This window comes from Anopheles funestus, chromosome 2RL (assembly GCF_943734845.2).
Source record: "Anopheles funestus chromosome 2RL, idAnoFuneDA-416_04, whole genome shotgun sequence".
Classification (NCBI taxonomy): Eukaryota; Metazoa; Arthropoda; class Insecta; order Diptera; family Culicidae; genus Anopheles; species Anopheles funestus.
The window spans coordinates 78,505,051-78,525,570 of record NC_064598.1 but is presented as its reverse complement, the minus strand read 5'-3'; the positions used below and the strand labels follow the sequence as shown (position 1 = coordinate 78,525,570).

Genomic DNA, 20,520 nt, shown 5'->3' with positions numbered 1-20,520 from the left:
CCGATCACTCCTTGCACGGCATCGGATGACCTTTTCATCTTTCGAATGTTTGAAAGGGTCTTAACGTGCGCTCTGTTTGCTTGTGCCTCCCGTTTGCGATAAATTCTCCCGCTTCCTTTACTCTCCTTCCTCCCTCTGGTTCGGGTTGTGTATTCGATCGAATCGCTAACCCTTAGCGTGCCAGCAAAACGGGTTAGTTGATGCCTGGTATTGGATGAAAAAAAGAGCTTTAATCATACCCTCCTGCTTCTTTCGCTAGCAAACGCCCGTCTAGGCGTACCCCAGAGTTAGCTGAACAGCTCTGGGTCCTCTAAAGGCGCCTCGGACACACTTTATCAAACCGGCGTTGCGAGTGTGCGCCCGTCCGACGAAGGCATGGTCGCGTGATTGGGCCATAAAAATTCTTTCACCCGTCTCGAGGTTTTGCATGAGCCAACACCAACCACCAACTACCTCCGGTAAGTTTCTTTGCCCCCTAGGGTGCCCTCTTCTCTGCCTTCTTTTTTAAAAAGTTAAAGCGTCATGTCAGCGTGTTTCTCGTTTCTTCGCTTCTTTACCACAGCGATGAACGGTATGACCGTGCGGGTATATGTATAGTATTTGCGCAATGAGTTTTGCCCTTTTACCGTGCCTAGTGTCTGTCCATTGACCGTGCGAATGTGTGTACGTACCCGTGGTCTGTGCACTATTACGAAATGCTTTGGGGAAAGGAATGTGATGACCAAGAATTTACCATCAAACCGATATACCGGGTTTTTTTTGCTAATATGTGGGATTTCTTTTTTAATATTGTTTGCTTTCAACGATTTCAGGCATGCCATCAAGGCATTGCATCGTTCTCCATTACCCATCCCATGTGAGATATAAATTTAAGATAGCACCTATTAGAAGGCGTACTTTATGGATGATAACATTTCTATGTCTCTTAAGATTGGCGCGGAGAGTATAGTTACATAAACTTGCAAAGTTCATCGAACACATGCCTTATTGTTTATTAATCAAAATAATTATGACGAATGCGACTTAATTTACGTTTAAAAAATGAAGAGAAAGACAGATTTGTTAGCCAAGGAGGTACACAACTAACCACTACTGTAATTCACTTATCTCGAAATAGTTTTCCGACGGTATACAAACAGCTGCAATGCTGCCACGAGAACACGAAGGGTCATGCACGCACATTTTGCCCACAGAGCATAATGCGAAAGCGAATCCAAAATCCAAAACCAGAAATGTGAGCGACCGGAAAGGTATGTCACCATCGGAATGGAAGCGAATAGCGCAAGAAACATTCCGAGCGGTTCGGTGACTATCTCCATTTCATCATTGCGGGCTCTGCGCATACCACAAAGCTGCCAACGCCATGGTACACCGTGCCGAAGCACAACGACACGATGACGACGTCCTTTGACTTGAGCCGATTGCGCGCACTACGAGACCTTTTGCGCCATCAAGGGTAAGGGGTGGAACCCCTCGCTCTTGCGCAGTTTCTCTATTTCTCGTCCCGCAGGTAGATGCGAAGAAGAGTTCAACTTCAAGTCGTTGGCTTTCGATTTTTATCGCTATCATTTCCTATTCCGTGGAATGTGCGCGCACCTTTCGGAACGTTAACCACGATCGATGACATCGGCGGGGAGTGCAGAGCATCGTGAGATGGGCGACGGTTCCCTGCTTTAGGAACCATCCAAGGTGATGAGCCAATCCACACAATGCAAGCCCACCGGCACCGGAAGTCGCTACGATGGTACGAGCCAGAAAGCCGACATATTCGAAATGTGTACATCGGCGGAGTTTTGTGTTCCTCACTGCCAGCGATGATCATCTTCCTGTGGAATGAATGCTATTTTACCGTAAAAATTGGATAGAAATTAGGGAGAGAAAAAAAACAAAACTCCACCAAACGAGAAGATCAGCTTGTGGTTATCCAATTGCGTGACAAACACCTAAATGGTTGACTAAAGCAAAAAGACCAAGAAACCAACAACTCCGAATGCGCAAACTTAACTTCATTTCGAAACCTACCGGTACCCAAGTGTGTTAAGATAAGGCAAGTTATGTACCATCCAATTATCCGATAAGATGGATGTCGTCGGAAACTAGAAAGCCGAGCTCCGAAAGGCGAAAAGATCGTTCGCCTGTCGCATAAAGTATTTGGGTTATCAACTGCGAAAAGTGGGGTGAATCTCTATTACCATACCTTTCGCCCATTTTGGGTTCGGTGACATCTTTCAAGCTGAACGGTTGATTAAAACGACTTCCACGCCATTCACCACACTGAATGCAATTGTGTTTTAAATTAAGTTCAGACTTAAACTACTTCCAGCTGAAAGCACAACTAAAGCTTGAGCATTAATTTGAATGTAAAAATCGATCTTTATCACCCCGGGAGATCATCATAATTGGGTCCCCTTGTTTTTATTTTGTTTACTTCCACTTACTGGAGCTGCTTTTTAAATACGAAATAATCCACCCAAAAGAGAGCAGTCTGTCGTACGAAAGGTCCACTCAGTGTGCGATGCTTCATATCATCATCTTCACAAACCACGGGCCACATTCTCAAGCTTTACGATCAACGCTGTATGGCGCCTTAATACCGATGTCACGTCAAGAGTATTCTCACGCCTCAATACCAACCATTCCACGAGCGCTTTAAACGAGTTGCAGGGATAAATGAAACGGTGCAAAGCAACAAAACAGCAAAACAGAAAGCACGTCTCAAACTCCTTCTCCTTCACTGAGGTTCATCTTGTGGCTCCAAAAATAAATGTACAAAAACAAAATAAATCTGGGACGTGCTCAAGGTACGCACGATTGAGTTACTTTCTCACGTAAAACTGTCCCCAGCTTCCTTCCATGCTGTACTCTCGCTCCCCATGCTTTTTCTGCTCCCGCTAATTATGTTTGGCGAACATCGAGCAAAACACGCATAAATTAATTAATTAACTCGTCCGTACCTTTGCAGGGGTTTAAGGAAAGCAAACCAAAAACAAAAAAAAACAAATCCGAATCACTCGGTTCGCCCGCCCGATGACAAACGATCCCGGGCGGTGAAGTGAAGCGTGATTGTGCGCAAGAAAAAGGTTCGTGACGTGTGTGTTTTTGCATGTTTGAGTTCTCTAGTTAGTAAAGCATTTGGAACGCGCTAAGAAAACTGCCAGCTTCTTTTTACATTTTAACCCCTAATGGTGTAAGTGTGCTGGAAGAGGAAAAGGAATTAAAAATAAAAATGAACACACATATTGGGAACAAATAATATTTTCTCATTATTGATCGCTGCGCACATCAGCACGTACGATGATGAAGCCGGAACGTATGTAGCTCAACGATGCGCAATACACCAGGGCACGCATCATCCTACTTCCGTCCGTGCGATGAGGAATCGGCACGTAATCAATTTCCACAAATCTATCACGATCGCGACACACCATCGATTAATCATCTCACACGCGCACGTTTGTCGCTTACACCATCGCATCAGTCACTCGTGTACGTGTTGATTTATGATGACCACTACGAATCCATTTTGAAGGATGTTGGCCTTCTTTCTCCATACACTTAATGCAAGGAGATGTGAAGAAGGGGAAAAAAATAAATACCCCACCAAAAAAAGCAATGTCGACATTCCACACTGCTTATTCCACTTGATCCTTGATCCAACGCAGATGGAATGCCAACGGGCGATTCAACGCCAACGCCACCGTACGATGGGGAACGTAGTTCGCATACCATCCACCCACCTGCCCACGATTCATTTAGCCACGTTGGATGATAAATGCAAAACCATCGCCATCCGAAACGTAAAACCCACACGAACGCCTCCACAAATCGGCACTGTCCAAAAATGGCAGAATAGGCAGAGCCTCAGCTCATCAGGGACTCACACCACCTAAGGGTGTTTGGTTCTTCCCCCCCTCTTTCTCTCTCTCTTTTTCTCACCCTTCCCCTTGAAGATGAAATTTTGACCGTACCTGTTTGGCTTTCCAATGCCTCGCAAAACAACGCACACCTTAATGAGCGTTAATTGCTGATGAGCTGCCGAGTTTGGGCAATCCCGTGGGCGTTCTTGCTTTAGAGGACCCCATCACGAGTTCAAGTGTGGGTGTGGTAGGATTTATGGTTTGAAAAACTTGCTCCTTCTTCATGTCGAAGACACACATCCTCATCAACATCATCATCATCATTGCCGTTGTACCGCTGAATGAATGAAATGCTCGAAGGTATCGGTAACTGCGGGCCGACGGTTATCGTCCTGCTTAATTCCTTCATGGTCCGAAACAATTTATAGTCTAACCATGGGGCAAGCAACGGCACGAAGCACGAAAACTCCAAACCGGCCAGAGATTAACTTATTAACAAATCGGGAGAAAACTTCACATCCACACACAGGTTGTTGGTGAGCGCGCGGGCGTTCGATGGAATTTCGTATGTATTTATTCATGCCATCCGTTCCAGCGAGCGACGACATCTTCGGAAATTATTTCACAACCATCCCTGCTTTACAGCATCTACAAGAGGACAGTAAACCCCCCCCCCGGCATACTAAAATAAAATGCGGTGACGGTCTTCTACGGGGAAATAATCCATTCCCGTTTTGCTGAGCTATGTTACATTTTATGATCATTGTTATTAAAGCGCTGGGTTTATCGGCCGGATAGGTGCAACAGGAAGGGATTGAGGAGGGTTTAAAAAACTACGAAAAAATATGCCATTTTAATTAGAAATGCTAATCGCAAAATTTACGACCGGGAACCGTGCGGGATAAGCTGCGTTGTGCTCAGTTTTATTAGCCCCAGCGTGCGATTTGTTTTGTTTTCCGGTGTGTATGGCTTCACAATTTTTTTTTTCTTAGCACAAAACTGAATGCTCCGTTCTTCATCTGGATGGGTAATTATATAGTTGTTTCCTCGTGCCGAGATTTTTTTTGTCCCCCCCCCCCCCCTTTATTCTGATATTACTTTTGTTCATAACCCAATGAAAATGATTAAGGTGCCAGTCGTGCAAGGTGCCTATTTGAATAATTTTCACACTCACAAACACACACCAATTTGGAGAAATTTTTCTTAACCAAATCAGCAAGACATCAAAAGTCAATGGCCTATTGGTGGCTTTTGTTTTTTTTACCGTCTGGTTCGCAAAAATGATGCAAGAATTTAGCATAACTTTTAAACTATCCCGATGTTCCCGTTCTGCGCCCTTTTTCGTACAATCTTTTTCACACAACGGCTTTTGCCAATTAGCTTAAATAAATCCACATCCAACCTACGCTCATTTCGGCGTACCTTCTTAGTTTAGAAATTTAGAAGAGGATTTTTCGTTTTGTTTGTTCTTCGTTCCCCTGCCATGCTGTCTAAAATCTGTCCACCCTTGATTGCGAAGTACCTAAATGGTTCACATTCCACCGATACCACACAAACCACATCCTTTCTGCTTACCACATCCCGCTACGAAGGTGCAATTAAGCTTCTTTCTCGTTTGGTGCCTGTTGCGGCACGATTGAGACGTTCATTGGGTGCACAGAGCTGTCATAAAGCAGTACCTACGTTTGCCCGCTCCGACAAACGTTACCGGTGCGTGCTGAAACGGAATTAATTACAATCAACTCACGTGTGCGCATTTGCTCATCGACAGCGACCGGGGTACGATCATCTTGCCACCCCCCTTCCCGGTGAAGACGCTTATCATCGCTATTGCCAATTGATTGCTTACCATTAACGTATTAATTGATCCCATTTCGTAAGGTTCGCTGGCGATGCGGGAAAGAAACCTGTCCGTCGTTCAACTGCCAAGTGCAGAAAGTGCAGCTAATTTTATCCCAAGTGCTCTAATGCATCTAATTGCCCGTGTGCTTAATGCGCTTAAAATGAGCAAGCGCTTAAAATCACAAATTCACCGTGAAAGGCGACAGCGCTGAATGCAGAAGACTAAACGATCTTCATTATGCACTCTCACACATCCAGTTCCCATTTTTCACGATTCCCGATCGAAAATGCATTCCATTACCTACATTTGCAATCACGGTAATACGTTAATGTCCGTACGGATGGAGGTTGTACGTGGGTTTTGATACCGTAGTGTCTGGTTTTGTTTTTTTCCTATTGAACAGTTTTGCTCATTGGCATTAGCGTAATTATCATTTGCCCATTCTTCCCCGACGCTGATTATGATCGAAATTAAACCTCGCACACCGTTTCGGATGGGGAAGATACCGGTCGGGTGAGGAATAATAATATAAACCAACCAACAACCCAAGAATGTGCACACCGTGTACATCGTACCAACGGTAACACACACTCCAAAAAAAAAACACACCTAGACGGTACAAAATTCCGCCTCACATTCCGGGGCAAAAATATTTTAATGATCGCAGCCGGCCACATGCGCACACGGTCGCTTCTCCAAGCATACGAAGTTTCACACAAAAGGTGCAATGTTTACGCAACGAACAGTCTACGATACTGCGGAGTGTATCATATGGTGGTGAATATGGAATCGGTTTCGGTTTCGATTTTCAGTTCAGCACGAAAACCTTGGGCTGGCAAACATCTGTTTGCACCACAGAAAAAAAACAAAAAACTGAGAATACAGTGTTTACACATTTCAGTGCCGGTTGCGTGATCATCCCGTTTGAGATTCCCGTCGGAGGGGCGACGGTGGTGCGAAATTCAATCCTGAATCTTCCACCAGCTCGGGATGAATTTTAATCCAGACGAATAAACAATAACGTCCTAACTATTTCGGCTGTTTGCTTTTGGCTGAAATTAGTTTTAAAAAATGAAAGCTTCTTCTGTAACGCCTCTTATCGCTCTCGCTTAACTGGTCTCGAATTCCAAAAGGGAATCTTTTTCCCCACGGTTAGTACTTCAATCGGCGCACCATTACGGTAGCTCATCTACGCTTCCTGCGCCGGGTGAAATTCGAAAGCATTTCTTCGCGCCCCGTTCGGCACTTGCTATCGGTTAAACGAAACGGAAACGAGTCGCACATTTTGTACCAGGCCCCGTGGGGGTCTCCTCGGTGGCGCACATTCCTCTATCGACCCAGACAATCAACCGTTACCACGGGTAGCACCATTAATCATTGGGCAGATTAAGATAAAAAGTATTTAGAAAACGTTGCTACTGTGATGCTGCTGCTACGCTTTGCGTAGACACTAATTCCACTCGGGATGGATGGATACGCAACGCTCCTTTTTTTTGCCCTTGCCCGTCATCCTGCGGAGAAGGCGTCGACCGAGAGGTACGGTCGTGGATATAGTAGGGCACCCCCCCTTTGGTTGGAGTCTAATCGCGACCGGGAACGCTTGTACTCCCTTTCACCGAATCTATTCACCTCCTCCCGCACCCCTCCTCCACCAGGTCCCTTGGAAAGACACGGAGGAAGCTAAGGGTGGTTGACGAATACAATCAGTTCCGGCGGTACAGTTTCCCCGCGTGTTCCCCGAGCGAACGCCAACTTGAACGCAACACAACTCCACCCCAAAACGAACGCGCTCAAAATGGAGCTCAACAAGCGCTGGAACGACAAACGGATCGAATGTAGTTGTAGATTAATTTGATTTGAATCCACCTGATAGGAAATTATCGTTCGGCTACGAGGCGTGTCACCTGCTCCTGGGCATATGTAAGCCGAATTGACGGAACACGACCCGCTGATAGCTTAAGCTGCTCGCTTCACTTACGAGCTACTGGTGTTTTGATCGCTTTTTTTTCCTTACGCACCACCATTTCTCCATGATCTGGTGAAAAAAAATGGTGGCCTAAAACGTACGCAAAGAGAGTTAAAAAACGGAAAGGAAAAAATATGCTACCACGCTGTGATTTGTACTTACCATCTTCCTGTATGTTTGCCCAGCAGCTGATTGTAGTAGGGAGATTGTTGGAACTACAAAATTAGTTTCAATCGAGAGAAAACTAAGAAGGAAAAACAGAAATACTTTTTTTTATTAAATCTAAACACACAAATGAAAGTAAAATTGTGGTTTTGAACTACTGTAGCAATATCGTTTCTTCCATTTGTTAACCAAAAAAGCTGTCATCGTGGGTTAAGCAACGGCATAAACATACGCTGCGACGGACCATATGATCGTGGATCGTAAGTGCAGCGTTAAGAGAGAAAAAAAAAGCTGAGGAACCGAGTAAGGTTTGCTAGCGTACACATCACGCTCAATTAAAAGTGCAACGGTGCAAATGACATCGACAAATATTGCACTTTCTCATTTCTCTCGTGCAGCGTTGCGAAGGAAGAAACGTAACATAAATTCACTTTCTGTCTTGCCAAATAAGAGCCATCCAGCCACCATCTAAGCTAGCCAAACGAGCGGATGAAATGGCCGAGCGACAGTTGTAAATAAGCGCCAATGTTTATGTCCCTTCACTCTAGCAACCCGCCATCCCATCTTCCACCGTGGCGCATTTGTGCGGGTGTCTACCGCCACGATGTATCCCGCAAATCATACACACATTGCCGGCCCGAAACGTACGGAAAGAAAGTGCACAGCCGGACACAAACAACAGCTACAGCGGTTAAACAAACAATTCAACAACGTGTTTTGCTCGTTACTTCCGCGGCTACAAACGGCTTACCGGAGCACTGGTGGAAATTGTGAGGGGTGTGATGCATGTGTTGCATCGATTGCCATGTGTGCATCGCCGTGACGTTTGCATTCCGTTCCGGACGTTTTGTGTTGAGCGTTGTTTTCATCTACTTCTTCTACTGCTTCGCCAGTACCAAGGCTTGTGGTTGCCTTGTTAGTATCGCTGGCAGAGGGAAATGTTATTAACATACTCAAGTTCATTACCACCGCAGTGTTGATTGCACCGAAAGAGAAGATCCGTACCACACAATAGAAAGGTGATGAAGCAAAAGAGGGAAAAAGTGCACCGTTTTTTTTTTTTGATAAAATTCTCCGAGGGAAATATCTGTGTTGCATCGTTATCCGAGTTTCCGATTTTTATGGCAGAATGGAATTCCCTTTACGATGAACTTCCATACCAATCTGACATTCGGATCGGACGGAACGGTTGATCGGGTTTTGCCCTTATTTCGCTGAACGGGGCAAATCACGAAAGCATGAGTTCATATTGCTACAGTTTATTTCGCGTCTACCTTTCAACTTCGCTCCACAGTCATCACGATTCTCTCCCCGGCAAATGGCAATCAAACGAAGCCAGAAAAGACACACGGTGTCGTGACTGTGTGCGAGATGGAAGGGAATAATCCGTGAGTTAGTTTTTCTGTTTGTTTCTTCTTTTTTATTTTTCGTTCAAACCAAGCCAGGCCTCCTGCTCGAATTACAGCTCACCCACCTAGCCAGACCTGATGGGTTGGTTCTTTTCTAGTTCTTTTTGAAGGTACACACGAAACTTACGGTGTTCCAATGGTAGTGTAGCTTCCTGTGTGTGTGTGTGTGGCGCTGTGAGCCGCTACTGGAGGTTTCACCCTTCTCCTGAGCAAAAGTGAATGTACTCCGGTTGTAACACAAAACTGGGCAACCCGTACGAACGCCAACGCTACGCAGAAGCCAAGGGCTTCTGGGATGTGTTGATCCTTACCGTTGGGAGGGGGGTTTGGTCCGCTTAGGATAGTCAATCCGATCGCATTAATATCGTCAGAATATTCATGAGTTTCTATTTCTTTTCTTTTTTTCTCTCTTGCAGGTGAGTAATCGTGGAGATATTTTGCCAACCACACGACTAGAACCCTTCCATTTCCGCGCTTATGCAATGTGTAAGCAATGAATTATACTTTATCGACTGAAATCGATGCCGGTGTTCCGAACGGTTAAGCCAAACCAAAATATATCAATCCTGCCAGTTGCATCATCACTCAACAATTCTGGGCTCGAAAACGATGTCGCTGGCGCCAATATATGGTACTGTGAGTAGCAAGTAGCAGTAGTAGTAGCTGCAAAAATTATCATCACATCCCCCAGCACTGAGCCGGCAGCACAATGTGCGCAGTGAATTTTCCATACCGTGTCTGGTGCTACTTACCAACATTACATTAATATTCCACACCCGAACCTTACCGGCCGAACCCAACGCTACTCCGGTTTGGTTGGAGGTGTGGTCGGACTTTAAAAAAATGTTCACGATCTCATCGAAAAGCCAAAGAAATAATTGAGCTGAATAGTTATGTTGGCAAAAAACCTGGCACAGGTTCCCCATCTTATAAATGTTTTATGTTGGCCAAAAATTTCAATTCACGCTAGGTTCACATCCACATCAGTGGATGGTTGTGGCCCCGGTTGGAGGTCTCGTAAGCTTAAACAAAACCTTCTTTCTTCGTCAACTGCAAGACGCACATTTGGGGCGCGGTGCGGTTAGTTCAAACGCATTTCGCACATAGTCCGGTGAATGTTTACTCCCGTGACGATAAAGGGCACCAAACGCACACACCCACCAGCAGTGGGTGACACTCTGTTTAGCATATTTATTGTAGCGCCGTCACACGTTTTCGAGTAATGTTTTTTTTTTGCCTCTGCGTTCATCATACATCATGTGACGACCGCGAACTGTGTCGCGCAGTGAAGCGGATGAAGCGAAAAACCCTGACCGTGCAAAAAAGTACCACCCTACCCAGGTACCAGCCCCAAAACCCCACCGATTGCCAACCGACAAACGCGGGTAGGGTAGGACCGCTCCCAGATGTTTGTAACTGTTTCATCGATGATCCGATGGGCAATTGGGTGTTACGGTTGACTGTCCCTCGGGCCTGGGAGACGTGTCCCGCTCTCCGAAACACGTGGACAATGGAACCGGTGTGGGAAAGTGGGGTAGCAAAGCGAACACTTGAAGCGCAAACCAACGCGCACTCCCTATTGCGGACAAGTGCGCGTACGATTGAGTGTAAACTTTGAGAGCAAAAAGGCCACTATAAAGTGCTTCATACACACAAATCTAAACAGATACACACACACGCACCCGGTTCACATCGGAAGCAAAAGGGTGTTAGATGTTTGGTTTAGAATTGAGCGAAAGAAAAACGAACACGAGACGGTACGGCGTACTGTGCCTGGAGGTGAAGCTGGAGGACAACCTCAAACAACAACAACATGAAAAGAGAGAGAGAGAGAGAAAAAACGAGCAGCAAGAAAAATGAAGTGCGCGGGAGCGAATGATCACGCTCTGGAATGTGGCTGGCCTTCAAATGGCGCGTTTTGTTTGGCTCGACCGGGGTCGGGTCGAGTCCGGACGGACTCGGACCCGTTGTGTACCGTGTGGCCAGATATGATCGCCTTAAAGTTGTGTGCGTTGTGTATAGGTTGTGATGGTTGAATGGCTTTTTACTACATCTACCTGTAGCGCTCACGCCCGACATTCTTACACCGTACCGGTCGAGGCCTATTGCTTCTCGCAATGTTACAACAAAATAAAACTGAATCATGAAACCATCGTGATCTTTTTCCTATTAATGGAAGTGATACGGGTCAGCAGAAGCTTTTATCAATTTTTAAAGGTTCGATATCACGCGCCAGATTTAGTTTAAACCTAATAGAAAGCACCTTCAAAAAATCGCACAAAAGGTTCGTCGCTTGTAAACGAACAGCTTAAGTCTTTCGTTTTTAAACCAAAAACATCTTTCGCTCCCGAAGAGAAGCGCATCTGTTGGAACGAAAAATGGCCGAAATTTGTGTAACCGTATGCTTGTGTTGTGTTGAAAAATCCTTCCCGATTTGTGCACACACACACACGTACGCACGCACGCACACGTACCCGCTGGCCGTGCGCACTGGAATCCGACCGAAGGAAGAAGGTGCGCTTCGAAAGCCAAACTGACGTGGTACGTCAAAAGTGGCTTCCCTGCTTATTATGGCTCGTATTTAAAGATCTTCCCCTGTTCGTTACACGATACGGACGGACCGTGCCTCGTACACCGGTTAAGAGAGGGCCTTTTCACATTCTTCGCTTTGGACGATCTTCGGGAATGGAATGTGCCGGACGACGACGACGACGATGACGATGATGATGATGATGATGGTGATGATGCTACGTTTAATGTTTTGCCCCTTTTGCGTGGAATTACCGTCCAAGTGTGTCCCTGTGTATGCCGTTTTTTTTTATAACATTAATGTATCGCAACAAGAATGCTGTGTCCTTGTGACGGGAGTTGGAACCGTACAACTTTTATGAGATGGAATTTCATAAATTCCTTCATACCGTTGCAAATCGGTAAATGGAAGGAAGACAGTGCTCCCCAAAAAGCTTAAGTAATGATCGTTTCGTTTTAACTTTTCGTACAGGGTGCGTATTTGGTAGTGAAACAAAACACTCAAAAACGAAGCACAGCGCGTTAATGTTCGGTTCAGCTATCAATCTTCAAGTAGCTGCTATCATAATGCCCGAAACAAACCGATAATACAGCGGCCAAATTTCGGAATGGAATTCGCAACTTTCTGCTCAAGGCCATAAACTAAGCTTGAGCAGCAAAACAAAAATCAACGCAGAAAAGAAGAAACATTGCAAAGCAACAACAAAAAATGAGCATCATCAAAAGAAGGTGATGCCTTCTCGCCTGGCAATGCCTGGTGCAGATGGTGGTCGTGCTTTCGTTGGGACAAGTGGGTGTGCGAGTGAGAAAGCGTACCACTGCCTCGAGGAGATTCATCCGTTGGGTTTCCTTTTGGTTGATGTTTTTTTTCTGTTTTCGTTTTCGCGTCCTCACCCGCCGCTGGATACCAATCGTACCGAAACAATCTATTCGGCCGTTCTACACCTGGACACCGCACTTTTTCAGTGTTTCTTTTCGCTTTAGACCGGCCAGTTGGGCAGGGATGGGATGTCGGGTTGTGAGACGGGCGACGAGTCTCGAATTCTTTTCCTTCTTCACTTCACAGTTCTACCATTTATCATCCCGGTGTGGAGTGGAGTTTGCCCTCGAGAGCCAAACCGGCGATCCCGTGCTACCTTCAACTCCCTGACTCGTACTCCGCCGGCTTCTTTCTGCCGTTGCGCTGCTCCATCACCGCGAATGGGCTAGATTTAATATTCAAGGATGCTTTTTTATCTTTTATTTTGTGTGTTTCAGTGTATATTTCCATTCCCTCTGGTTTGGAGGTGCTCCCGGACTTGGAGCTTTAACTTAATCGTTTGCTGTCGCGTCCTTTCCTCTACCTCCATGCCCGCAAACCGATCCTCGCTCCCCCGCCCCAATTGTTTCTCCATCGATGGATGGATTCTGGAAGCTTTAATTATTGCTTCTGGTTTTTGTCTGGCCTCGTTTGGTGCTTCGGATGGAGAGGATTATATCGGCGGCGACGCTGCAGAAATTACTGTCATTGAGCTCGGGTGGATTGAATTTCTAACGATTTCTCTTTGCGGCCGGGGGGCGCAAGGCGAGATGCGCAACAGCGCAACAGCACCCGCGGGCGAAACGGTCACAGGATGGACAGGGACGAGAATTGGACGTTTTAGACGTTTGGGAATTTATGTATATTTCCACGTATTTATTGCTTCGTTTTCTCCGCCATCCCTTAAGAACGGCGGGAAGCCGTTCAAAACCACATCATTACACTTCATATCGAAAAGAAAAAGCGCATGCCTTCCCTAAACCCTTTGCACGCTTACCCGTAGCAGCGTGGGGAAGGAAGGGTAGCGATACGGTGGAAGGCAGTGGTAAAGCAAAGGGCGTACCCTTTTGGAATCCTCTTCAAACAAGAGGGCACACACCTGGCACACCAGCCCGTAGCAGCAAGGCTGCAGCAAAGCTGTTAAGCATCAGCATCATCGCAACGATGCTTTTGGGATTGTTTGTTCTGCTTTTGCTGTGCGGATGAAATCGAGGGATGAAATGAAGAATGATTGGAAAACTCTTTGCCGTGCTGCTGGATGGGCCCATCATCAGGTTTGGCCTGCAAGCGAAGAATCCACAGAAGAGGCTACATCATTCTTTTCGCTGCTTGAATGCGACTCCGGAATGTTGCTCGGCCACTCCGGGTGGAATTAGATATGGATCTTTTTTTCTTTTTTTTTTTTGAAAAGCAGCTACACAAAACGCACAAACTGAGCATATGGTGTATGTGAGTGTGTGTATACTGTATTTATGTATTTTGTTCTACGTTCCAAACCGCCCTCTTACTATGTTATTTGTAATCGTTCAATATTCAGTTTTTTAAAATTTTGATTTATGAACTACAGCGGTACTGATTGTGTATTGTATGCCTGTTCACTTTCCTGGCATGGTATAAATATTTGACACGGAAGTAGTAATAGACAATACGACACGAAAATGACCTTGCATTGGTTGTCCTTCCTATCGAGGACTATAAGAGACGTTGCCTTTTTCTGTAAATTCGAACTTTTGTTAATGGAAATTGTAATAAAGCGGAATAGATATACCAAGACTTACTTACTTACTTGGTATTGGCTTGCTACAGGATCTAAATCGCACATCGTTGAGCACCGTCGTCTGCCAAACCATTATCCCGGTCTTTGTTGTGGACGCATCTATCTCGGTTTGCATTTACAGGCTGGGTCGTCCGGTGTCATTCTAATGACCTGTTCCATCCTGTGATAATCCTCAATCCTCCATCTGCCACCTTCCATCCATAAAGAGATGGAATGAGCTGTTGCCCGCCATCCTCAGCAAGATCTGCTGTGAGGTGAAGAAATCAGAATCCCCTCTGATAGTTTCCAACAATCTTTTCTATCAATGGGACAAGTAGATCTTGTATTATCACGGAGAGTATGTTGTAGGCTGTTTTCAACACCGTAATACACCTGTAATTACTGCACGCTAGGTTATATCTTTTATTATATATGGGATAGAAGATGTCAAGATGCCAATCACATAGCTCGATCAATTCAATATTCCGTACCACAATAACAATTTGATTAATTTCATGTTCTAGTGAGGCAATGCAATCAATGCTAGACTTCAATAGCATGCTATCATGTGCTAGTGGAGCGTCTAGCTGTTCGTGGAACTGATCGTTTAATAAATCATCAAAATACTCGATCACTATATACATCACTTTTTATCACAAGCTTTTATGTTAAGAACTTTGAGTCATAAATCGTAACATCGTAGCATCGACGATCAGCAAGCATAAGCCGTCAGTTATTAGTGAGTTGAGAATTTTCCCCACAATTTTTCTCGCTCGAAAATACTGTGCAAAAAACAAATGCATCAACAACTTTGCTCGATTGTTTGGAAAACAAAGTTAGAAAAACAAATTAAGTCAACACTTGCTAGCCCGTGCGTCATCAACAGCTTTTCCGATGTTATGAAGATAGTTTGCTAAACCATTTACCAGCTACGTCATCAGAGAGAAAAGTTTTATGAAAGGTATTTTGTGAAGAACTTTAAAACATTCACAATAAACGATGGAATATATGGGATGTCGATGGGAAATTGTATTACCTTTGCTGCAAACACACCTATTCATAGTGATCGCTTCAAGTGGTTGCGTGAAATAGCTTCACGGGTGCATTCCACCGATATATGTAAACCCTTTCCAACGCGCTGAGATAATGCGCGCAATCGTACAAGCGCAAAAAAGTGTATATCCACATGCCCTTCTTGTTTGTGAATTCTTTCGCTTGCTCTCCCACACTTCTGCTACCCTTTGCTTGGATAAGCGACCATTGTAACAAAAAAAAAACACACAGAATCATGGCACACATGCACGTCGTCCATACAATGCTATCTTGTGCAGTGGGTAAATGTGTATTGTGCATCAACTAAATGCTCGCAAGTGAATCAATAACTCCTACGCGAAACGATGCAACTTCCCTGCGGCTGTGTCTGCTCACCTAACTGCTTGTTTGGAATGTGTACCCGGTACCACCTTCCCCATCAGGGGACCGAAGCGAGAGGGAAAAACATTTTCCTACCAGAGTTGCTCAAAGAAACAGCAAAAGAAACATCACACTTTGCGTAACCTTTTTCGCATACTTATTAAATAGTGCCTGTAGTTTGAAAAGAAGCTACAAAGGGTGAAAGAAAATATAAACCAGTCATATGAAGTAAGCGAAAAAAAAACCCTCCACAAACTCTGATGCAAAATACCCTCAAGCGGAACAGAATGTAGCACCTCATGAATGTATGATAAAGCATTCGTGTTTTTTTTCTTTCCTGCATTAATCACACCATAGTTAATTTCCCGGCTTTAGATTATGTTATCGTTTGTGACGTCTGCAATTCACACACAAACACACACCGCACTGAACCGGCTCCCTGGGAGAAACAATTGAATGCAGAACTCAGAATGCTTTCCATTAAATAATGGCTGCAATGTACTGTTATCGGCATTTTTATCTACCAGGCTGAATGCAATAATTATGTTTTTTTTTTTTGAATTATTTTTGTTTTTCCGTACGCCCATCAGGAAAAATCGCTCGAGGGAAAATGCATTCTTGCACGTACGCAGGAAAGAATTGCAGTAAATTAAAAACCATTCTACGGTTGTCATTCACAGACAACGCGAAGCAGACGGGACCGAACGGTCATGGGGTTTTTGGGGCGGGTATGTACACCAAATAACCAGCAGCGTCGTGTTTACATGTCTAAAACTAAGAAAAGGAACAAAAACCCCGCGCCATTTTGACCGCGTTGCAGGCAGACAAGCAGCTACTGTCTGTCCGAAACTTGAATTGCTGGACAGGGAATAAAACTAAAACATTAATGCCCATGCGATCCGTCGTTGGCTGTTTCGTACAAGCGCGCACGTGTAATTACATTTGGCTACTGGAATTTGAAAATTATATTGTCTGTCCCTGTTTTGTGTGTGTGTGTGTGTGTGTGTGTGTGTCAGTGTTCCTATGCTGCCTCAGTTGCATACACGAGAGTAACATCAACACGGAAGCTGGTACAAGACATAAAAAACGGACTCTTACACACACACACACACGATCGTCAGAAAACGATCAAGAAAAAGGGTGAAGAATGAGAAAAAGAAAAATAAACGCAACCACAATTTCAATTCTTCGCTCATCGTCTCAAAGGTGGAGTTGTCCCTTCCAAACATACACTTCGGGATGGTTTTGCCAGTGCGCTTATAATCACTCTGCGACGCACGAGAAGATTACTCCTTTACCAGGGAGAAAAATACAATAAAAGATACACACACACACACACACACACCTCCTTACATTCCCAATTTTCTTTGGGCTGTATCTGGCCGGCACGACAACGCATAACAGGTTGTTATTAGCATTAAGTCAATCGTCCGAATGTGGTGTACCACACCACCTTCCGATCACCGATCCTCAACCACTTCAGCCGCTTCCATCCAATCTGGCTTATTCGAAAGAAGAAAAAGAAGAAGTAGAAGAAGAAACCAACAACTACAAGGGACAAGCCTTTGGGGCCACGCATCTCATCGTGATCGTCGTCGACATCTTTCGGTGCTACCGAGCTACACGCTGCACGGTCCGAAAAATGGCTACGAGGGTGAGCGTGTATGCACGCGAGCGCGCGCGCGCGCCCGATTCATTTCTCTCTTTATCGCCTTCGGGCGGTCTTTCGAAACACTGTTCTGGTCCGGTTCGGTGGGATGAAAACACACTGCGAGATTCCGAAAAAAAAGGAAAAAAAAAATACTCAAAACTTCCCTCTCGATAGGGCCGTAGAGGACAAAAGCGATGGTCGCTTCAAAGATGGCATGATGGCAAATGCCGTATTCATGCAACGTGTGGTTGAATGTTCTTTTCTCCTGTCAGCATCCAACGCCAGGTCCGGGCCTTTGGACGTTTCGTTACGACGAGGCAAAATCGGAAAACAAAACCCGCTGGCAGTGAGCTGGCCCCGGCACAAGAAATTCGGCACGCCCGAACGCCCGAAGCCTTCGCCGCGTTCACGTTATCCATCTCAGAGTGTTTTTTTTTCCTTAATTTCAGTAAAGCTATATGTGCACGCCAAGAATGAGAAGCTGGTTTTTCTGGTTTCTTCTTCAATTCTCGAGGAGGACTTCTTGAGCCTTCTACAAGGGAACGCGAAGAAATGGAAAGGGCATCCGGCAAGTGTTGTTTTGGCGATTCTGGAACCATCGTTTTTGCTTACAGATCGCGCCATGTTTTCGATTCTTCTTACGACGTTTGCCTGATTGTTCAGGGTTCAAGAAGCACTGACAGAAGGTTTAAATTTTCATAACATAAGTGGCTAAAGTATTTTGAGAGTTTAACAAAGAAATATAAGATTACATATAAAAATTTCCCTAATTCTAATTTTTCCACAAAAAAATCAATAACAAACAACCATTATCAGCTGCTACCGTATGTGGCATGAATACCAAAACGCCCGATATGGAATTAGACATTGGCCTTTGTGCTAAATAGCGAAAAACAAAAATTGACCAAGAGAAAAACATGTAAAAATTATGCGTTTTAGTAGGTTGGTGGAACTCTATCCTTTCCATACAGTAAGTTCGGTGAGGTGACGGCATTGGAGGGTGGGGTGGGGAGACAAAAACAGGGAAGCCCAAGACAGGAAGCCGTTTTGCCACAAAGCGCGTTAAGCGCCTTGCTTCCTGCTCGCACGCTTAAATCCCGGTATTACGCGAAACCCGGTCCCTCCCAAACAAACGAACGATTTGTGCGACAGCCTAAGCGAGAAACCCATCCGACGGCTGTGGCGTAAATCGGTGGGGCCTAGCGCGTGTTGCTCTTCCCTTTTCTCTCTCTCTCTCTTTCTTACATACATACACGATCCCCCGAAACATATGTGCCCATCGAAATTGTTTCGTGCAACGTCGCGAGACAGAATTATTTATTTTTATGGTGGAGCATTTTTGTGTTTGTGTGTTTTTTTTCTCTCTATTATATTTGCTTCGTTTGTGTTGTTTTTCGGTTCGGTTGCGCGTCGCCACTTTTTGGCGCGGTTTGGGAAACGAAAGCCCAAGCCAGCTCTCGAATCGTGTAGGGAACTTTTCTCTTCTCCCTTCTCCCCCCCCCCCCCTACCCCCTCGCTCCTCCGTTTCCTCTTATCTACCTCGCTTTTTTGGCGTACTTTTTGCTGGCCGTATTTTCAGGTTTCGTTTGTCTGTCTTGCTTTTTTGTTGTTGTTTTTCCTTTTTTTGTGTATATTTCATTTCGGCGGATTTTTTTCTTCTTTCTCTTTCTGACTGTCCCGGGGGTGCCCTCTCTTCTTGTCTGTGTGTGTGTTTTGGTGTTCTCTTCCTTCTGCTGGCTTTTCTTTCTCGTGTTTCAATCAAACACCTCCCGGACTTGATGCGATCCCGATGTGTCCCGATTCGTACCCCCGCCATTTTAACTGACAGACGAGATCACGGCGCGATGCTTTCTCGCCTTGCTTCCCTCGTTGTGGTGTTGTCGGGTGGCCCATTACTACCATCTCGATCACCGGCATCCAGCATCCCTCACAAACAACCCTTGACGCTGACGAAGAATGTTTCGAACCGCGCGTTAAAATCGCGCTCGCGAGACGTTCGCGTCGCAGAAAGCCCAGCACGAGCTTGATAGGGAGAGAGAGAGAGACAGAGAGGAACCCCGATCCACCACAAGCAACCCAATAGTAATAGCAACACGGTCGGAGAGACAAGACAGGACAATCATCATGATGGTTGTTGGTGGTTGGAGCTGGTGGTGGAAAAAAAAGAGAAACGTCTGAACAAAACGGAACGAAACGGATCCACATTCCATCACCGGTTTTATAACCCGAAGGGATAAAATAAGTATATACACGACGAAGACGACGATGCTGCTGTTGATGATGGAGTCCGAAAGAAATCCGTTGGTGGAAGCGTATTGAGGGCGCAACACGCTGAGGGATGCGTCGTTGGGACGTTGTTATGTTTTGGATCCGCACGCCAGTCGGTGCGCACGTTAGGATGCCCCGGAATGAACGGGTCGCATTTTCGGACTGGCCACATACATTTATACACACACACACTACAACAACAACAACAACAAAGGGGATGAAGTGCTTGCCAAGGTTCGATCATTTAAATGGTGATGAGTCGCTAGAGCCGACCGGGGGAAGGTTCAGCAACGGCTCGATGATCCTCCTTTTAGGATCATCCAACAACCTTCCTGCTCGCTTTCGTTCGTCATCAATGGCTTTCAACCCGTCCACCAGCTGGTGCACAACCCGGGCTCTCACATTGTTGTTCTGTGGTGCTGCGTGATTTGTGAAGCTTTCCCGAAATTTCAAATCGCCACAAATTCCCGAACTCGATTGGCTTTTTTTTTCTTTTTGTAGGAAACCATTAGCCGGACGGTTGGAAAAAGGAAGAGGTTGGGTTAATACGGCTTTAACGATGGTTTTGATGTTCCTAGAGTTTTGCAGGAAGGAATATTTATTTAAATGTTAAGGATTGTGTTTTTTCTTACACGCACATACACGCACTTGGCAGCTGACCAAAATGATTTCATTCATTAATAATTTAAGGAAAACATCGTTTAAAGCAACCTTCAACAATTATCTGAAAATCGAAGCGAATGTCCTGATGCAAGCACGCATCGTGTAGGGAAATCAACAAGCAGTGTTACACGAACCCCTCACCGGCTGGAAAACTCCCTAATGACACACCATTACCCCACCTTCCCACTAGGGAGACACGCA

General features: G+C 45.3%; 1 protein-coding gene across 1 annotated transcript in view; it reads left to right on the top strand.

The window, feature by feature from the left end:
• LOC125764639 (protein expanded) overlaps positions 1-20,520 on the top strand; it is a 46,376-nt gene that overhangs the window by 10,939 nt on the left and 14,917 nt on the right. The gene's annotated exons all lie outside the window — the stretch shown is intronic.